This window comes from Furipterus horrens, unplaced genomic scaffold, assembly GCF_987537825.1.
Source record: "Furipterus horrens unplaced genomic scaffold, mFurHor1.1.pri manual_scaffold_8, whole genome shotgun sequence".
In the NCBI taxonomy this organism is placed as follows: domain Eukaryota; kingdom Metazoa; phylum Chordata; class Mammalia; order Chiroptera; family Furipteridae; genus Furipterus; species Furipterus horrens.
In genome coordinates this window covers 97,234,647-97,251,785 of record NW_028327178.1, presented here as the reverse complement: position 1 = coordinate 97,251,785, position 17,139 = coordinate 97,234,647, and the positions used below count along the sequence as shown (strand labels likewise).

At 42.1% G+C, this 17,139-nt stretch overlaps 1 protein-coding gene across 1 annotated transcript in view; it reads left to right on the top strand.

Moving 5' to 3' along the window:
• The first annotated feature begins 389 nt into the window (after positions 1-389).
• Positions 390-17,139, top strand: part of ZHX3 (zinc fingers and homeoboxes 3) — a 104,611-nt gene continuing 87,861 nt past the window's right edge. Inside the window, 1 exon segment of the mRNA XM_090286409.1 lies at positions 390-473. The gene's annotated coding sequence lies outside the window, so the exon portion shown is untranslated.

The window sequence follows — 17,139 nt, the reverse complement described above, 5'->3', positions numbered from 1 at the left end:
ACAGCATCCGCCCCTGCGCCCGTCTTTTCCACCCACTTCAGGTTGCCTGGGGGCGGGGGGGGAGCAGGATTGAACCCGGCGCATGCGCCTGGGGCAAGGTCCGTTCTCTGCGAGACGTCAGGGGGCTCGCGCCCACAGGAAAGCCCCTCCCACCAGGAGCCAGAGGCAACAAGGGCGGGGGGAAGATGGGGCGGGCCTCAGGCCACGCCCCCAGCCAGAGCCGAGTGGGGCCGAGCGGAGCCGAGTGTATCCGAGCACAGCCGAGCCGAGCCGAGTGGCTGGGAGTCGGTTGGTGCAGCTGCGTCCCTGCCGCCGCTCAGCAGTCCGCGGCTCCGGCGTCGCCGCCGCCGCCGCCGCCTCAGCGGGGCCTGCGCCGGCCGGCTGGCCGGCCGCTAGGAGGGAGGCCCGGAGCGCTGCGAGAGCGGTCCGGCCTCAGGCGCCGGTGCCGCCGCCGCTGCCGCCGCAGCTGCCAGGTGAGCGCCTGCCGCGGCCCGCCGACCCCGTGTGCTCCCCGATACTGTCAGTTCTCGTGTCTGTGTGTTTCTCTGCCTGTCAGCCCTCTGTGTCTGTGCGAGCTCCTTCCCGCCACGCCTGACCTCAGCCCTGCCCGTAGTACCGGCCAACCCCTCCCGCCCGCTGCCCTGGGTCTTTCTGTCAGCCACCAGCACCCCCATGCTGGGAGGCTCCGCCCCTTCCCCCTGAAGCCCCGCCCTTCACCCATCTGTCATCACCCCATCCCCCAGCTCAAGTCTCGGGCGTCCTAGGGGTGTGGGGTGCCCCGGCTCCTGGGGGTCACCGCAGCTCCCGTCGGGCTAGACAGCTGCGCAAGGAGCAACCAAGGGGTTGTGGAGGGGAAGTGGGGGTCTTCTGATGCCCGCCTGACGTGTGAGGGTGCGTGTCCGAGGGTGCGTCGGGTGGGCACTGCGTGTGCGCCTGAGGGCAAGGAGGGGAGCGTGGGGGTGGGGACGGCCTGACGGACGTGAGGTGGAGATGCTGGGAGGCCGGAGCCACTTGCTGCAGCTCCCGCCGGCCCGTTTGTCCCGCGGAGATGGGCTGGCCCCTGCCTCTGGGAGGCAGCTGAACCTGGACTCGACCCATTAGGGTACAGTAGGATTCTGAATGCTGGAGCCCTTGCTTGGCCACGCGGAAACAGAAGACCCGGGCACCGGGTTCCCGGATGCCGCGAGTGGAGTGTGAGCGGAGTTCGAGGCTTGTGAAACCTTCCCGGCGTGGGGTTTTCATTCAGAGAAGCTTGTTGGAAGCGGCTGAGGGGCAGGCGGGTGGGATGCAGCGCTGAGGTGCCGTGTCTGAGAGCTTGAGTCATTTGCAGCTGAGTGGTTTGCATTTCTGAGCAGTGATTGCCTTGGGCTGGTGCCCTGGGAGAAACTGTTATGTGATGGCGAGGGGGGGTTAGGTGGAGGAGGAGGGAGGCCAGGCTCCTTTTTGCTTTTATCTGTGTTATGTGAACACATAGTATATTTATTCATGAGACCTCAAAAAAAAAAAAAAAAAAAAAGGGTTACTGTATTTTCCACTTATACACGTTCTTGTAAGTTGTTATCTTGATGTTCTTTATTTGTAGTAACTTAGTACTGCAGTACTTCAAAACTAAGAGAAAATGCGTCCTAAAACGATCTGCTATTTTGCTGGATTATTCTCAACCACGGGGAAAGAACCAAAAGCGCCCTTCGTTAGAGGGAACAACTTATTTGGGCTTAAGTTGTTTCTAAGAGACATACGGTGGAAAAATCCAGAAGCAGCAAAGTAGTATCAAAGAGTCTTAGGAAATTAATGAAAAGGGTTTTCTATTGCTGCTGTCGAAAGATGGTAGGCAAAGTTGCCTGAGAGGACGGAGCTACTATGTAATGATAAACCTATTAACCAGGTCGGTTTGTGACCTTGATACATTGAGCGGATCTTGATTTGTGCAGTGCTCTGTAACAGGCAAACACTGCATGGGCAGTCGGGTAATTTTTGGAGAAAATTATCTCCCGTGTTTTTTTTTTTTCTTTCCCTTTTTCATAATTAAGATTTCAGACTAAGGCAGTCTCATGGTGAGAGTGAGCTTTTTTTTTTCCCCTTAAGATAACATTAAAAATTACAAAAGTAATTCATGTGTAAGGCAGAAAACTAGAAAGACAAAAGCCCAAGGAAGAAGCCACAATCCCACAAACCATAAGTATAATAATCCAGTTTGGTGTTTATCTTTTTTAGTCTTTTGTTCCCATGTGTAAGTCTTTTTTTTTCTTACAAAACACTACTAAACGATTGTTTTATTATTATTATTTTACTTATAAATGGATTATGAGAGATATCTATTTGTATTGTTTTTATGAATAAGGCCTGTGATCTCTTTGTCATCTTTTTGAAAACTTAGAGCCTCTGCTTAGAGCTCTCTAATAGCTTCTCATTTGATGGTATAATCTGGAAGTCCTTGCCTCCTGGGCTACCTCCCCTCCTCACTTCAGCCTTGCTGGACAGATCTCTCTGCTCTGCTATAAAATCTTTAGTGCCTTTATGCTTCCTGTTCCCTCCCTCTAGAACTCTGTTTCCTGGATCATAGTTCTGACTTTAGGTTTCTGCTCAGATACAGCCTTCAGCTTTCCCGACTGTTGTGTGTAAAATACACTCCATTCCCTAGTCCTGCGTAACCCACCTTACTTGTCTTCAGAGCACTTACCACCACTTGGTAAATACACATGTAGTTATTTGTTATTTTATTGTCTCTTTCCCTTATTAATCCAGACATGTGAGACTTTTTCGCTGATAGAACCTCAGGGCCCAAAACAGCACCTGACCCCTCATGGGTGCTTAATTGATGTTTGTTGAATGAACGAATGAATGAAAGCTCATTAGCCATCTAGTCACGTGACCTTCCTGGTAGCCTCCTCGGCTTTTCCTTAGCTATGTCATGGAATTGGGATGACAGTCCCTTAACAGTCAGCATAGTCCTGTCCTTTACATATCTCAAAAGGAGAATTTTACAAAGTGAGTCTTTTGATTGTAAAAAGAATTAGTCTTGATTTAACTTCACAACTGAGATAAGGAATATTTTTGGCAAACGTTACTGACTTTCCTTCTCACACACCATCCCTTGTGTCACCCTGGAAATCTTGGAAACATATAAAGTATCCCAGTTATGTTTACACCTGTGATTTCAATTTGGTAGTTCTTAGTGATAGTATAAGCCTCAAGAGTGTAGTGAGCTTTTTGGGTCAATAGATACCCAGAGATGTAATTACAGCTTTGATGTGTTTTCATTTGAGGAGTAGCTGTTATACTTACATATTTTTTTTTCTGGCAATTCTATCCTTTTCAGTTCCTTGCTTATCAGTTTTTGGATGGCTAGCTGGTATACTTAAGTTTTTTGTTTTTGTTTTTCAACATTTTAAAATAAATCCTTGATCTCTTGAGCATTTTACATCTCTCATGTGACTCTTGAACTCTTTGAAAGGACCAGTTTCATCTTTCACGATGAAATGAGGTCAGTAATAAAACATAATTGCATTTGTATTATAAGGATAGGAAAAATTGGATCTTGAGGTAAAATGTTTACACAGAGGACATAGAATGAGAGTAAGCTTTTTAAAACCTTGAATTTCAAGTAGGTTACTTTTAATTTTAGTGAGTTTTTGAAAAAAGAAATCCTTGCCTTTGCTCTTAAAGATCTCTCAGAACACAATTCAAACAGAACTTCAGAATTTTTTTCTTCTAAAACATTTTTTTAAAAAGATTGTATTTATTTATTTTTGAGAGAGGGGATAGGAGGGAGAAAGAGAGCGAGAGAAACATTGATGTGAGAGAGAAACATCAACCAGTTGCCTCTTGTACAAACCCCAACTTGGGACCAAACCCACAACCCAGGCATGTGCCCTGACTGGGAATTGAACTGGAAACCTTGTGCTTTGTGGGACAATGCCCAACCAACTAAGCCACACCGGCCAGGGCCAAATTATTTTTCTTATGCTCCAAATAGACAAGAACTTGTAGGAAAATTCCTAAATGAAAATTTTATTCTTTTAAAGGCCTAAAGGGAATGTTTTAAGAATATATTAATTTTTTACAGGCATTTATTGAGAACATATTTGGGGCACTTCCCTGTATTTTTGTATGCGCTACATTACTACATTCAGTTTTAGATGACCAGCCTGATTTCTTATTATGTCTTCTCTTTTCTCGGTTCATTACCTCCTTTTTCTCATCATATTCTCTCCCTAAATGATCTCATCTATTCCCAGGACTGTTATGTCCTCTGGATGCAGATGACTCCCTCAGTTACACCTCCTGCCTGGAACTTTCTCTGGTTCCAGACTCGCATTTTCAACTACAGCTTTCCTGTTATCTCGACTTACTTGCCTCACAGTGACCTCAAAGTTCACAAATTCAAATCCAAAATAGATCACTCAGTCTTCCTCTTAAACTTCCAAATTAGTATTCTCATTTCTGACCCCTTCCTCCCCTCTCCTCCAGCCTTCCCTGTTATTACTGTTCACTCATCGTTCAGGCCAGACATGATAGTCATCTTTGATTCTTCCTGATTTCTCACCCACGTTCAGTCCATCAGTGTGGCCTGTTGGCCTGCCTTCCAGAACACCACAGATCCTCCATTCTCTTCCCCTCCTAACCCAACCCCATCCTCTCCGCTTGGATAACTGCCCCTACCTTTTATTTAAGTACCTGGCTTCCACTCTTACCGTCTTCTAACCCATTCTCCCCACTACAGCCAGAGAGATCCTGCTTAGTGGCTTCCCGCTGCACTTAGCCCATATCTGCACTTCTTACTCTGAGGTGTCCCACCCTTGTCTTCCTTCCAGCCTCCTCTCCTTGCTCGCCATGCTTCTGTCAGGTTGGAGCACTGTCAGTTCCTCAAACATGCAAGTTCCCCAGTACAGACCCTTCTCTCTGCTCAGCACTCCCCCTCCCCACGCCGTTCTTCTCATAGAAAGATCCTTCTCAAACATTTGATCTCAGCTAAAACGTCCCTCCTCAGAGGGGCTGTCCTGTTCAGCCCTTCTACCGCAGCTCCCCATGGTCCTCTTTCAGTACATGTACTTTTCTTGATTAGCCAAAATTCCAAGTATTTCATTTATATTTTTTTATTGGCTATTCCTCCAGTAGACTGGGAAATCTACAGAGGCAGGGGAAGCCCTGTTCTGTTAATGGTCCAATCCTGGCACCTGGTGCTCTGCTTAGAATCCAATAGATTCAGGGCCTTGCTTAATATGTTTTGAATAGTTATTATGACAGCTAACTTTTTTTGAGGCTTACTTTTAAAAATATTCTCGCCCAAGGATATGTTTTTATTGATTTTAGAGAGAGAGGAAGGGGGAGAAAGAGAGAGAGAGGGAGAGAGAGAAACATTGATCAGTTGCTTCCTGCACATACCGCAACCTGGAAGGGGGACCAATCAAACCCACAAACTTTTGGTGTATGGGACAACACCCCAAAACTGAGCCATCCACCCAGGGCATTTTGAGACTTACTTTGTGCCAGGTCCATTGCTAAATGTGTTCACACATATCTCTAAATATTGGGTAGAAGAAAAAAAGAAAAAAAGAAAAAGGAAAGAAAAATAATATAAACAAAAGAAAAAGGAAGAAAAATATTTTAAAACTACTATCTGAGAGAACTCTTAACTAAAGTGATGGTTATTACATTATGATTTCCATTTTTAGTTGAGAAAATTGAGCTTAGAGAAGTTAAGTAATACTTTTAAAGATTTTATTTATTTTTAGAGAGAAGGGGAGGGAGGGAGAAAGAGAGGGAGAAAAACATTGATGTGTGAGAGATATGTCAACCAGTTGCCTCATGCACACCTCCAACCCAGGACCTGGCCCACAACCCAGGCATGTGCCGTGACTGGGAACTGAACCGGTGACCCTTTGGTTTGCAGGCTGGCGCACAATCCACTGAGCCACACCAGCTAGGGCAGAAGTTAAGTAATTTTTAAAGTTATGTAGCTAACAAAGTGTTGAAGCTAAGATTTGAATCTACATGTTATGACTGTAGAAATGTCCCTCCTATGTGTTACTGCCCTCTGATATGCATGTAGGAATGAATATGAAATATGCAATAATATTAATATTTGATGATTCCTTATGTTTTTATTTCTAAGCATATTTTGGAGTGTAAAAAATAAGAATGCTTTAGTTTGGATTTTGCATTTCCTGGGAAGTTTCTAATAATAACCACTATGCCAAAGCACATAGATTAGTTTATGTTCAGGCTCTTGTGTTTTAATTTTACCTTTGTCACTTTTAGCTGTAAGCCCTTGGGCAAATTATTTAAGATGTCTAAGTCTGGAGAAGAATAATAGTTCTTATCTCACAGGGTCATAGTGAGGAGCATAATTATGTACACATATAAAAATAAATCAATATTAGCTTAATATTATTAGGAGGAGGGGGAAAACCCTCAGGAAAAGACTTGTAGCCCCATCAACAAATTGGAGTTTGGGTAAGAGTGAAAAATAGATCATAACGGTATTTGTTTCACTGACTCTGGTTTTGAATTTATAAAAATTATCAGAGAATTAACTATTAGGCTTGGGATTTAAATTATTCTATTGATATATAGTGACTTTATGTTTGGATTTAAACTTATTAAATGCTTGTAGGTAAGACAGCTTTCTTCCTTTTTTATTTTACAACTCCTTCCTATCTTAAGAAAGATTCTCAGGGCAGAGATCTTTAGAGAGGCTGGCCATTTTTGAGATGCTGGTTATTTTTATACTTTTCTCCAGAAAGGTACTCATCACCATTGCTGCGTACTTCAGTAATGATTGTCGTCAGGAGCTTATTCTGTATACCCCCCAAAACCGTAGACCCAGTACAGGTGGCGTGGGCTTGACAGACCTCATGATGGAGTATCTGGCCACAGTTGTATTTTCTGGGCTTTTAAGCAAGTGCCAGACTGGTGGCTTCCATCATCTCTGTGAAACAGGGTGAGGTTTTCTGCTACAAGTGGGAAGAGGTCAGAGGAAAGACAAGGAGATTTGACATACAATTGAGGTCAGGAAGAAGAGTGACCCTGGGACAACGTTCATGATCTCCAAGCAGTCTGTAGGGCTCTGCTGAGATAGGAGACTGTGGATTAATCGGGACACCAGTAGCATGCAACTGCCCGATTTTAGGAGCAAAGAAGATGTATAGTTGGATTGAGCCGGGGTGGGGCGGTGCAGGGGTGAGCGGCAGAAGGACAGTAGAGAAGAGCAACTGAGAGTATTGGCCAGGGAGTGAGTAACATGATAGGTTTAAGTGTCTAGGCTGGATGGGGAGGAGAAGGACCGGAGGTGCTGATGAAGTCAAGGAATGGGTCTATTGGAGTGACAGAGTAATAGGAGGATGTGGTTGAGGAGGGACATGTGAGTGGAAGATTTCAGAGTTGGAGCAATAGTTATTGGATCAATGAAGTCCAGGAGGTTAAGCAGCTGAGAGGCTGGAGAGGTTGGGTTATCCATGTCGTCAGAGAAGCCATCTGAAGTGTGGCAGGACATTTGGGGTGGAGAGAAGGGAGGTGTGCCAGGTCTTCAGTGAATGAAGTACCAGCAATGAGAAGTGTGATGGTCAGCCTTCAGTGGATTAGGGGATTTTGCCTGAGGACAGTGGGAGAGGTGGGACCTGTAAGCTTTATTGATTACAAGGTCTCTCTAGGAGGATTCAGCTTGGCCCAGGTTTGTTTTGCTTCTGAAGGAATCCTGATTCCAATGGGCAGCACTGATGGCATATAGTATTGATTAAACTTGGTCATGAAAATCATTTGAGGGTATATGTTAAAAATAGAGGTTCCAAGCCCACAGAATTAGATTTCTAGGAGAGGGCACGGAGAATGTGTATTGTTACCCTCCTCCCCCCGATACATAAACCTTGTAATTCTTTATAATTAAGCATGTTTGGAAAGTGCAGCAGTCGTGGATAAGAACATGGGGTCTGGAAGCTGACTGCCTGTGTCTGAAGCTTAAGACATAGAAATGAGCCTTAGCCCATGACCCTTAATAGGCTGCCTTTCCAGGTCTATCTGATATCAGAAGCTATGAATTAAGGGACCCTCCTTTCATTAGGGGCAAGCACACTGACAAAAGCAAGAAGAGACCGCTAGCTGGTGATAAAAGAGGCAGAAATGCTGTACAAAATAATTCAAAGTATAGCACCTTGGGAACATTGTAGAGGGGACAGTCTTGTTAGCCTCAGTGATCTCTGAATATAGTAATTAATCATCATTGTTATTCTGTTCAACAAGAATAGGTAAAATTATGGTTTGGTTAGTTCAGAAAGGCTGAGAAGGAAGTAATGCATTTTAGAAAGCTTTTCATCATAAGCTTGCATGTTTTATTGCTTCACTTATCCATAAAATTAACATATATGACACAATTCTGTCTCCGAAGATACTGGATTAAAAAACCATTCACTCCCTTATCTCTCCAGCTGAGCTCTTCAAGGCCCTGGTGGCTGTGTTGTTACAGCTTCTTTCTGGTTGTGATCTCTGTAGGGAGGGCTCTGGAAGACCTAGGAAATCTAGAAATGAAGTCATGTGGTAGATAGAATGTGTGGTGGGAAAGAGGGCAGTCAATGTGAAGAAAGCATTAGTCTTATTCTAAAACTCTCTGAACAAGAAAACTCTTCTTGGAGTAAAAGCATGGGAATACAGTGTCGTGTGTGTAAAAGTCTTTATTCAGTATCGATCTTGTAATACACACATCGGATGTCAAAGTGGACACAGCCCATATGAGTATCAGAATTATGGAGAGAAGCCATTTGTATGTAATGTATCTGGAAGAGTTTTCAGGTATCTCCAGTGTTTTTGAAGAACATGAAAGAAATCACAATGGAGAGAAAACCTGTAAATGTAAGGAATATGATAAAACCTTTAGTTTTTCACCTTCACTTCAAATACCTGAAAGAACCCACACTGGAGAGAAACTCTATCAATGTAAACAATATGGAAGTCTACAGATATCATCAAACACATGAAAGGACTCACACAGGGGAGAAACCCTATGAATGTAAAAAATGTAGTAATGTTGCCTCAGTGTTCTTCGAATACATGCAAGAACTCACGTTGCAGAGAAACCTTTTGAATGTAAACAATGTGGTAAAACCTACATATATTAGAGTGCCCTACAAACATACCAAAGAGCTCACATATGTGAGAGACCCTGTAATACAAGTGATGTGGTAAAACTTTGAATTCTCATCTAGGTTTCCAAAAACATGAAAGAAGTCACACTGGAGAGGAGCCCTATGAGTGTAAGGAATGTGGAAAAACCTTCATGTCTTATCATAATTTTTGAAGATATGAAAGAAAATTCACTGGAGAGAAGCCCTGTGAAAATAAGGAATGTGGGAGAGCCTTCAAATGTTATTGATGGTTTCAAATGCATGAAAGAGATCCCACTAGAAAGAAACCACATGGATATGAAAAATGTGGGATAGCCTGAAGATACTATGGCATCTTACAAAGACACAGAAGGACTCACACTAGAGGGAAACCCCATGAAAGTAAGTGATGCAGTGAAGCCAATAGAGACTACAGTTCCTTAAAAACACTAAATAATTCATGCTGGAGGGAGAAACCTTATGTGTATGTAAACAATGTAGTGAAGCATTTAGTTGTCTCGGTTATCTTCAAAAATATAAGAGAAACCACACTGGAAAGAAACCTTATGAATGTAAAAAATGTAGTGAAGCATTTAGGTATCCCAGACAGCTTCAAAAACATGAAAAAAAAATCTCACTGGAGACCAATAAGTCGAATGTAAACACTGTAGTAAAGCCTACTGAGATCCCAGTTCCTTATTAACACAGGAAAGGACTTATATTGGAGAGGAACCCTATGAATGTAAGGAATGTGGAAAAGCCTTTATTTATCACACAAATTTTTGAAGACATATGACAATGTCTTCTAGAGGGAAACCTTATAGAATTGCAGAATTTGGGAAAGGCTTCAGTTATCCTAGTTCCTTTCCAACCCATGAAAGGATTCACTGGTAAAACCTTTTGAATGTAAACAGTGTGAGAAAGACTTAAACTGGCACACATCATTACATGTGAAGACTTCCATTGAAAAGAAATAGAAATGTAATAACAGGAGAAATTTTGATGGAAATTAATTCATGTATACTGTACCAGAAAACTTTCAGCATGAAAGAGTTCTCATTAATGTTGTAAATATATTGTATTTATTGAATCTCTGTTTATAAGTACATCGCTGGACTGTGACTTCTACTAATTTCAGAAGTGGCTGTTCATGTGAGATAATTCTGAGATTTCTTTTAACAATGTACATAAGATTAACAGGTAGTGCTTTTTCCTTAGAACTCTTAATATTTTCTCTCCATTTCAAAGTCTGTTAGATTTATAGATGAAATGAGGTGTATTTTTATATGTAGTTAGGTTAAACATCTCTCCTTTTAAAAAATGTATCTCTATAATGTTTTATTTGTTCTGCATTAAGGGGCCTTGAAAAAGGACTGATGGTATTTGGATTTTCCTAGTGACCTTGTGGCAGTCCTTTATATCTCTAGCCCATTATATATACGTATTCTGCCTTTCCCTCTGACAAAGCTCCTTTTGGGGGGTAATGAGAATAGGAGGCTTTTTCTGTTTCCATACAAATAAATAATTGGAATAAATTCTATGTATGGAAAGTTTATGAAAGAATATAGTTTCATGTAAAATATTAATTTTTGGCCCTTGGCTTTTTGTCTTTTTATTTTTTTTGCTGTGATTTGGTGAATAAATTTTGATTTAATATGAGGGATCTGTGGTAGGTGAACGAAGTCTAGAGTTGGAGACCTGCTCCCCTGTGGGTAACGTTAGGAACTTGGTTTTCCAGCTCCCACCTTCATTGTGCGTGGTTTCATGTTAGAGTTCATGAATAGCCACACTTGCATGAGACTGGAAGGCAAAAACGCAGAAGGCATTAGTCAGATTTTGGAGCCACCATACAGGTAGACATACAGATACATAGTAGCTACGGGAATGCCATCTCCCAACCCATAATCTGGATTCTTTGACCTTCCAGTCAAGCCTGTCCTCAAAACCACCACCAACTATCTGATATTATAGCTTTACGCTGATTTCTTCACAAGATCCACATCAAAGATCCATCAGAGTTTGGATTTTTCTGCAAGCCCTCTTGTATCCGCCAGGAAACGGATTCAGACTTTTACATCTGATTCCCCCTTCTCTAGATTGTATCTATATACGGTCTGATTTGCATAGGAAACATCCTCTGCACTTAGCAGTGCTAGTGAGTGTGCTTTTCTGATTGACCTTGACATCTACGATGGTGCAGTAAAAAAGGACGACACAGGTTTGGTTCTCTGTCGTATGTGCAGTGGCTGCCTTCACCCAGACCCTCCTTCTGTCGGGAAGACTGTGGGTATTTTCTGTTACTTGTAGCTGAACATAATCTCTCATTATGTTTTAATTATGTTTGATTGTGATTAAAAGTATGTGTTTTTTGTTGTTGTTGTTGTTGTTGACCAAATGAACACTTCTGTAGGTTTTTCATCAAAATATTTTAGTAACTGTTTTCTAAGCTGTTGTTTGCCAACAAATCCTGTTTTTCATTTCCTGAGAAAAATGTTAAGAGGTCCCATTATAAGTATAGATTTTCAAATAAACTTTGAAGATTGTCTTCATTGAAAAAAAAAAAAAATTAACTCAGTGACAAGCCAAAGACAAGAGCAGTTATTATCCCGAAGGGGCTCTGTACATGATTAGGTACTTAATGTCATGATACCAGTAGCCCTACTGTCCCATTCTCCCTGTTTTCACTAAGAAGCTGTTGTTCCTTTTCATGACAACAAAGAGGAATCCTGCAAAAGAACAGTTGCTGAAGTTAGCCATTCTTGGCTGAACACTTAGACTCCCCTACTGCTAGTAAGGAGGTTTTGAGTTTGAGGTGCTACACCCAAACACTAAAGCTTTGGAAAAAGAATGTTGTCAGCCGCTAGAAATGGTTGCTATGGACCTTGAGCCTAAAACTTGATTTGCTCTAGCATGTGTTCCATTTCTGATTTCCTCTTAGCACTGCTGGCTCTCAAACTGGTGAATGGGGTGCCAAACGTGGTGCAGCATCTCAGTTATATTCCTCCCACTCCCGACTCACATCCCTGGTGAAGTGCAGGGAGCTGCTTGAAAGCACATCTTGAGACCTAGAAAATGTGGCAGTGGGGGTCCGGCAACGCCAACTCTACCAGAACTTTCAGTTTGCAAGTAGAGAGTTTTAAAAAGTAGTTCTTTAAAAAAAAACAAAAAACAAAATCAGAGTATTTTTTCCCTATTAGAAAAACATTTTCTGCTAAAGCTGAGAAATATTGAACCAGAGGCCAATGAGTATTTTAATGATGGTAACATGTTCTCGAATATCACACTTTCCTGCCCTACAGAGCTCAGGAACCCTTGAAGGTTCTGCTTTATTCCAGTGTTCTTTATAATGTTTGAATCACTTTAGAGTATTCTTCTTGTAAAGTGTTTGTATGCCTGCTGTGAACTAGGCCCCTTGGGGTTAAAAGAGAAGGTCCCTGGTCTCAAGGAACTTATTTTTTAAAAGTTTGACAAGCTGCATTTAAATCTTTGACCTCAGACAGGACATGCTGTGTGCTACAAAGGAGGTACAAGCAAAATGTAGGATCACAGACAAGAGAGGCTATTTCTGGTGGTGGGTGGAAGTGGTGAGAGGGGATCAGAGGATGCTTTCAGTGAGTGTTTGTAATTAGATTGCATCTCAAAGTCAGGGTAGAATTTTCAACGATTATATTTGATATTCTCTGTTTCCTAAGGCATCTTTTATTTTAGTAAGACTACAGAAATATTTTGGTGCTTAATTAATTAGCTTTCACTCATCCAGAATGCCTCATTTCTCAGTTATTTTGGATAACTTGTCTCTGTAATTGACATATGAAATATTAAGGAAAGTATGGTGGGGAAGGGCTTTTATGAAAGCCCTTAAAAATAATCTGGGATCATAGTGAATGACTCAAGTGGTGGTGAATAGAAAATCAGAATGATAATGGAAGCTATGTGTTTCAATACATGATTTATGATTTGGGGGAAGATGGAGCTCTAAGTGATGTTGGTGAGGCCTTCATAGGAAAGGAATGGTCTGCCAGGGTAGGAGGCCTCTTGAACACTCACCATCTCATTTCTGAATGTCTTTCTCAGGGATGGTTGGCAGCGAGGGCAGGAGAGCACTGTGGGCTGGGGCCATAATGAACTGAAGGGGGCCAGCTCCTCCTTGTTCTCCCTTACTCCTGCTAAGCAAGAGGGTTTTCCAGCAAGGCTATGAAGCCATGCCCAGAATTTCTTTTCCCGCCCTAAGCCTCTGTGTGCCTTGTTTCTGGGCTTGTCCTGCCTCAAAGTTGTATCTCCTTAGAGCAGAGTGGGTTCAGTCTCGCTGAGATGTGCCCCTCTGGGTGAATCCTCTCTCCTTTAGCAATGCTATTTCTTGTCATGATAAGTTAGTTACAGCTAGCCCATTGTGCCAGTTTGGCAGATAGTTGTTATGCCTGACATCTTGCAATTTTTCCTTTCCCCTGTTAAGGTTCTATTTTCTCTTTTCTTTTTCCTTTCTTTCCCTTTCCTTTCTCTTTCCTTCTTTCCTTCCTTCCTTCCAAAATTCTCACCTGAGGATATGTTTATTGATTTGAGAGAGAGAGACACTGAGTGAAACATTGATCCGGTGCCTCCTGTATGTACCCTGACTGGGGATCAGGAATTGAACCTGCAACTTAGGTATGTGCCCTGACCAGAGATCGAACCCATCATCCCCAGCATGGGATGATGCTCCAACTGACTGAGCCATCCAGCCGGAGCAAGGCTGTATTTTCAAACTTCCATTTGCCTATCAGTTCACAACAAGTTTCCAGGAAGCTGAAAACCATATCTCCTGTACATTTTGTGCTGAAATGGGGCTCTGGCTCAGAATTCTGATCTCCTTGGGTATCAACACATATGGTTTTGAAAAGACAGCATTTTCCTTTTGTGTCCTGATAACGCCAATAGCATTTTAAAAGCCAACATATTGGGCAAAGCTATATGTCCTATTTTACCATGTAGGTGACTTAAGCAGCTCTTAAGAAAATGAATTCAGTTTCTCACCAATAATGCACTTATTGTGTGCTTAGTATGTGTCTGGTACTATGCTAGACACCAGTGGGGAGCCGATGAGACATGGTCTCTCTGGCCTCATGCCACTCCTTATCATGGCCAGGAACCATGATAGATTTAAAGCATAACTATCATCCAGGGGGCAGAAAGGCCTGGCCTCTAGTCCTGCTTTTGCCTGTTATCAATTAAATGACTTTATGCATTTGCCTTATTTTCTGTCAATGGGGATAAAACACTTTTTTAAAAGGTTAGTAAGAGTTTTATAATACTTAAATGACACTACATAGAAAGAGCTTTGAAAAGGTCAAGTTACTATTGATGCAAATGTAAAGTGGGTAATCAGCCCTGCCTGTTTAATTGGAATAGCTAGTGGGGGATTTATAGTACTTCACGGCTTCAGAGAATGCCATGTAATACTGCCATGAATCACCAAATGCAATATTTTGCCTAAATATTTTAATATTTCACTAATTCTAATGTTTACTAATAAATAAGACTACCAGCTGTTTTGGAGTTCCTCAGTTAATATAGGCTACTTAGCTGTAGATTTAATACATATTGGCATTATTCCAGAATATAATGATTCTAGATATTTATTTTATAACTAGAAATTTATTACTACTGCAATGGATATATGATAATGCTAATAGTCTAATATATACCATGGAATTATGATGCAGTAAGACAAAAAGATTTGAACCATAATTAAAATAGAAAGTATCCTTTGTAAATAGTAGAAGGTATCTTTAGTCTTTGCCGCATTGGTTAATAAGGAGCTTTGAATTTCATGGTTCCCTTGTGGTTCTGACTGTATGTTATTTTGTGGTCCCTCTTACTTGCATATCACTGAGGAACTAAGACCTTTCATTGTAGATATTTTCTCCAGCAACCTAAACAAGATCCTAACGTCTTTCTGAGTCTCATTGACTCATAAAATGTGGCCTTTTCTTTACCATGCCAATTTCACAGCGTTGTTGAGATATTTAAATAAAGTACTGGAATGGATGTGCTTCTATCTGTGTGATGGTCCTCATTCAGTCATAGGTGTAGTGGTCAGGTAATTCCGGTGAGTAAATGCTACAGCAGGGCTATGTCTTGATTTATAGCATAAGCCCTGTTCAAGTACCTGGAGAACCCAGACTGATACAATACTCAACAAATGCTCTCATTATCAATACAGAAAGAGGGAAACCAATATGGCAAGCAAGCTGCTTAGTGCTTGCCATGCTGAGTTTGTGATGCCCATGGAATCCACATGGAGATACTTACTGGCAAGCAAGTGTAGCCAGGGTATGGAAGGCTCACGTGAGTGCTCTGGACTGCAGATATATATGTTTCCAGGTCATCAGTGTGTAGCTGTCACTTGAAGCTATTTTTGTGGGTGATTTCAAACAGATAATAGAGTATGTAAGGAAAGAGGAGGTATCAAAATGGAGCCACAGGAAACACCAACACAGAGGCCTATTGGAAACCAAAAAGGAGTGGACAGAGAGGAAGATCAGGAGAGAGCGGGTTTTAGACTTCAAGGCAGGGGAGAATTTCAGGAAGGAGGGCGTGCAGCCACCAAAGAGTGCAGCCACCGAAGGTTGAGAGAAATGTCGGCATATGCCCATTGCACTTAAGCTTCTGGGTGGCATCGTTAGAGGCGACTATTTCAGTGTCATGGTACGTTACAGAGGGTGGAACCGAGGGTCCATGGTGATGCAGTGGAAATGCGTGTTTGCTGCTGCTGTTTCTTGAAGGAGCTCAGTTGTGAAGTAGGATAAGAGAAGGTGTGGGCTTCCTGAGGAAGGGATGATTTTAGGATAAAAGGGACTAGAGCATATTCAGAGGCTGAAGAGATGGAGCTGGAAGAAAGGAAGAAGGCAGAGATTCAAGGGAGAAGGAGAACAGTGATTGATCTAGGTCTCCTCCCTGGATGGAGGGACTTGCGCAGGGGCTGGTCAGTCACATTGCCAGAGGGGGGGATGCCTTTTTCACTCGGCATAGAAAGAAGGAGGCTATCTGGGGATACAGCAATGTTTACAGAAAGCAGGGGGCTGGACATTTTGCCATCACAAAAGCTCCTGTTTTCTTTGCGAAGTGAACTTTTGGCAACAACTGATAGCCAAGAGGAGATGGTGCAGTAAGGTCTTTGAAGGCAGAAGTGAAGGTATAAAATTACTGCTGTGGGGCTTGAAAGTGGAGGCTGATTATTGTTCTCATTGTCTATGGAACGTAAGTTATACTCCACAGTCCCATGTTTATAAAGTCCTCCGCAATCTGCCTTTAACCAGTTCTGCTAGGCTACCTATCTTTTTTGCTTCATTTCAGCACCCATGTGCTTCAGACAAGAGTAGCTCTGCTGTAGCACTAGAATGTGGCTTTGAGAGACTGGATGCTGTGGTGAAAACGCCATTGGTCCAGAGTCGGGGGTGCTGTGGTCCAGTCCTGCCTCCTCCGTCTCTAAGCTGTGGGACCTTGGACATACCTTACCTTCTCTAAATCTGTTTTTCTTTTCAACTTTAAACTGTTAATTATAACAAAAACAACAAAAGTGATGATGATGATGGCTGTGACAGATGAGAAGATGTATTTTAAAGTACTTTGAAGATAAGTAGTATATAAATGGAGCTGGGGTCATCAGGCCCTGAGTAATCCTAGCTGCAGGCTTTTGTGGGAACTTTCTTCTTTACCACTAGAGTCCTCCCCCTTCTCTCCAAAGATCTAAATTCAGCCTGTATTACGTAGAGAAATGCTAGATTCTGTAACAGGTAAACCCTGCGAAAATCTCTTATTTTTTAACTTTCTTAATTTTTAGTTTCTTCATAAAGTGAGGAGTTAGGTGCAGAGGATCCCTTAAGATCTCTTTTATAATTTTTAATTTTTAAAAATTCCAATTGAATACATTATTCTATGTGTACATCCCAGTATTGGACATTACTTAACTACTAAGTGATCATCCCAATAAATCTCTCACCCATCTGATACGTACATAATTATTAGAATATTATTGACTATATTTTACATCCCCCGGACTACTCTG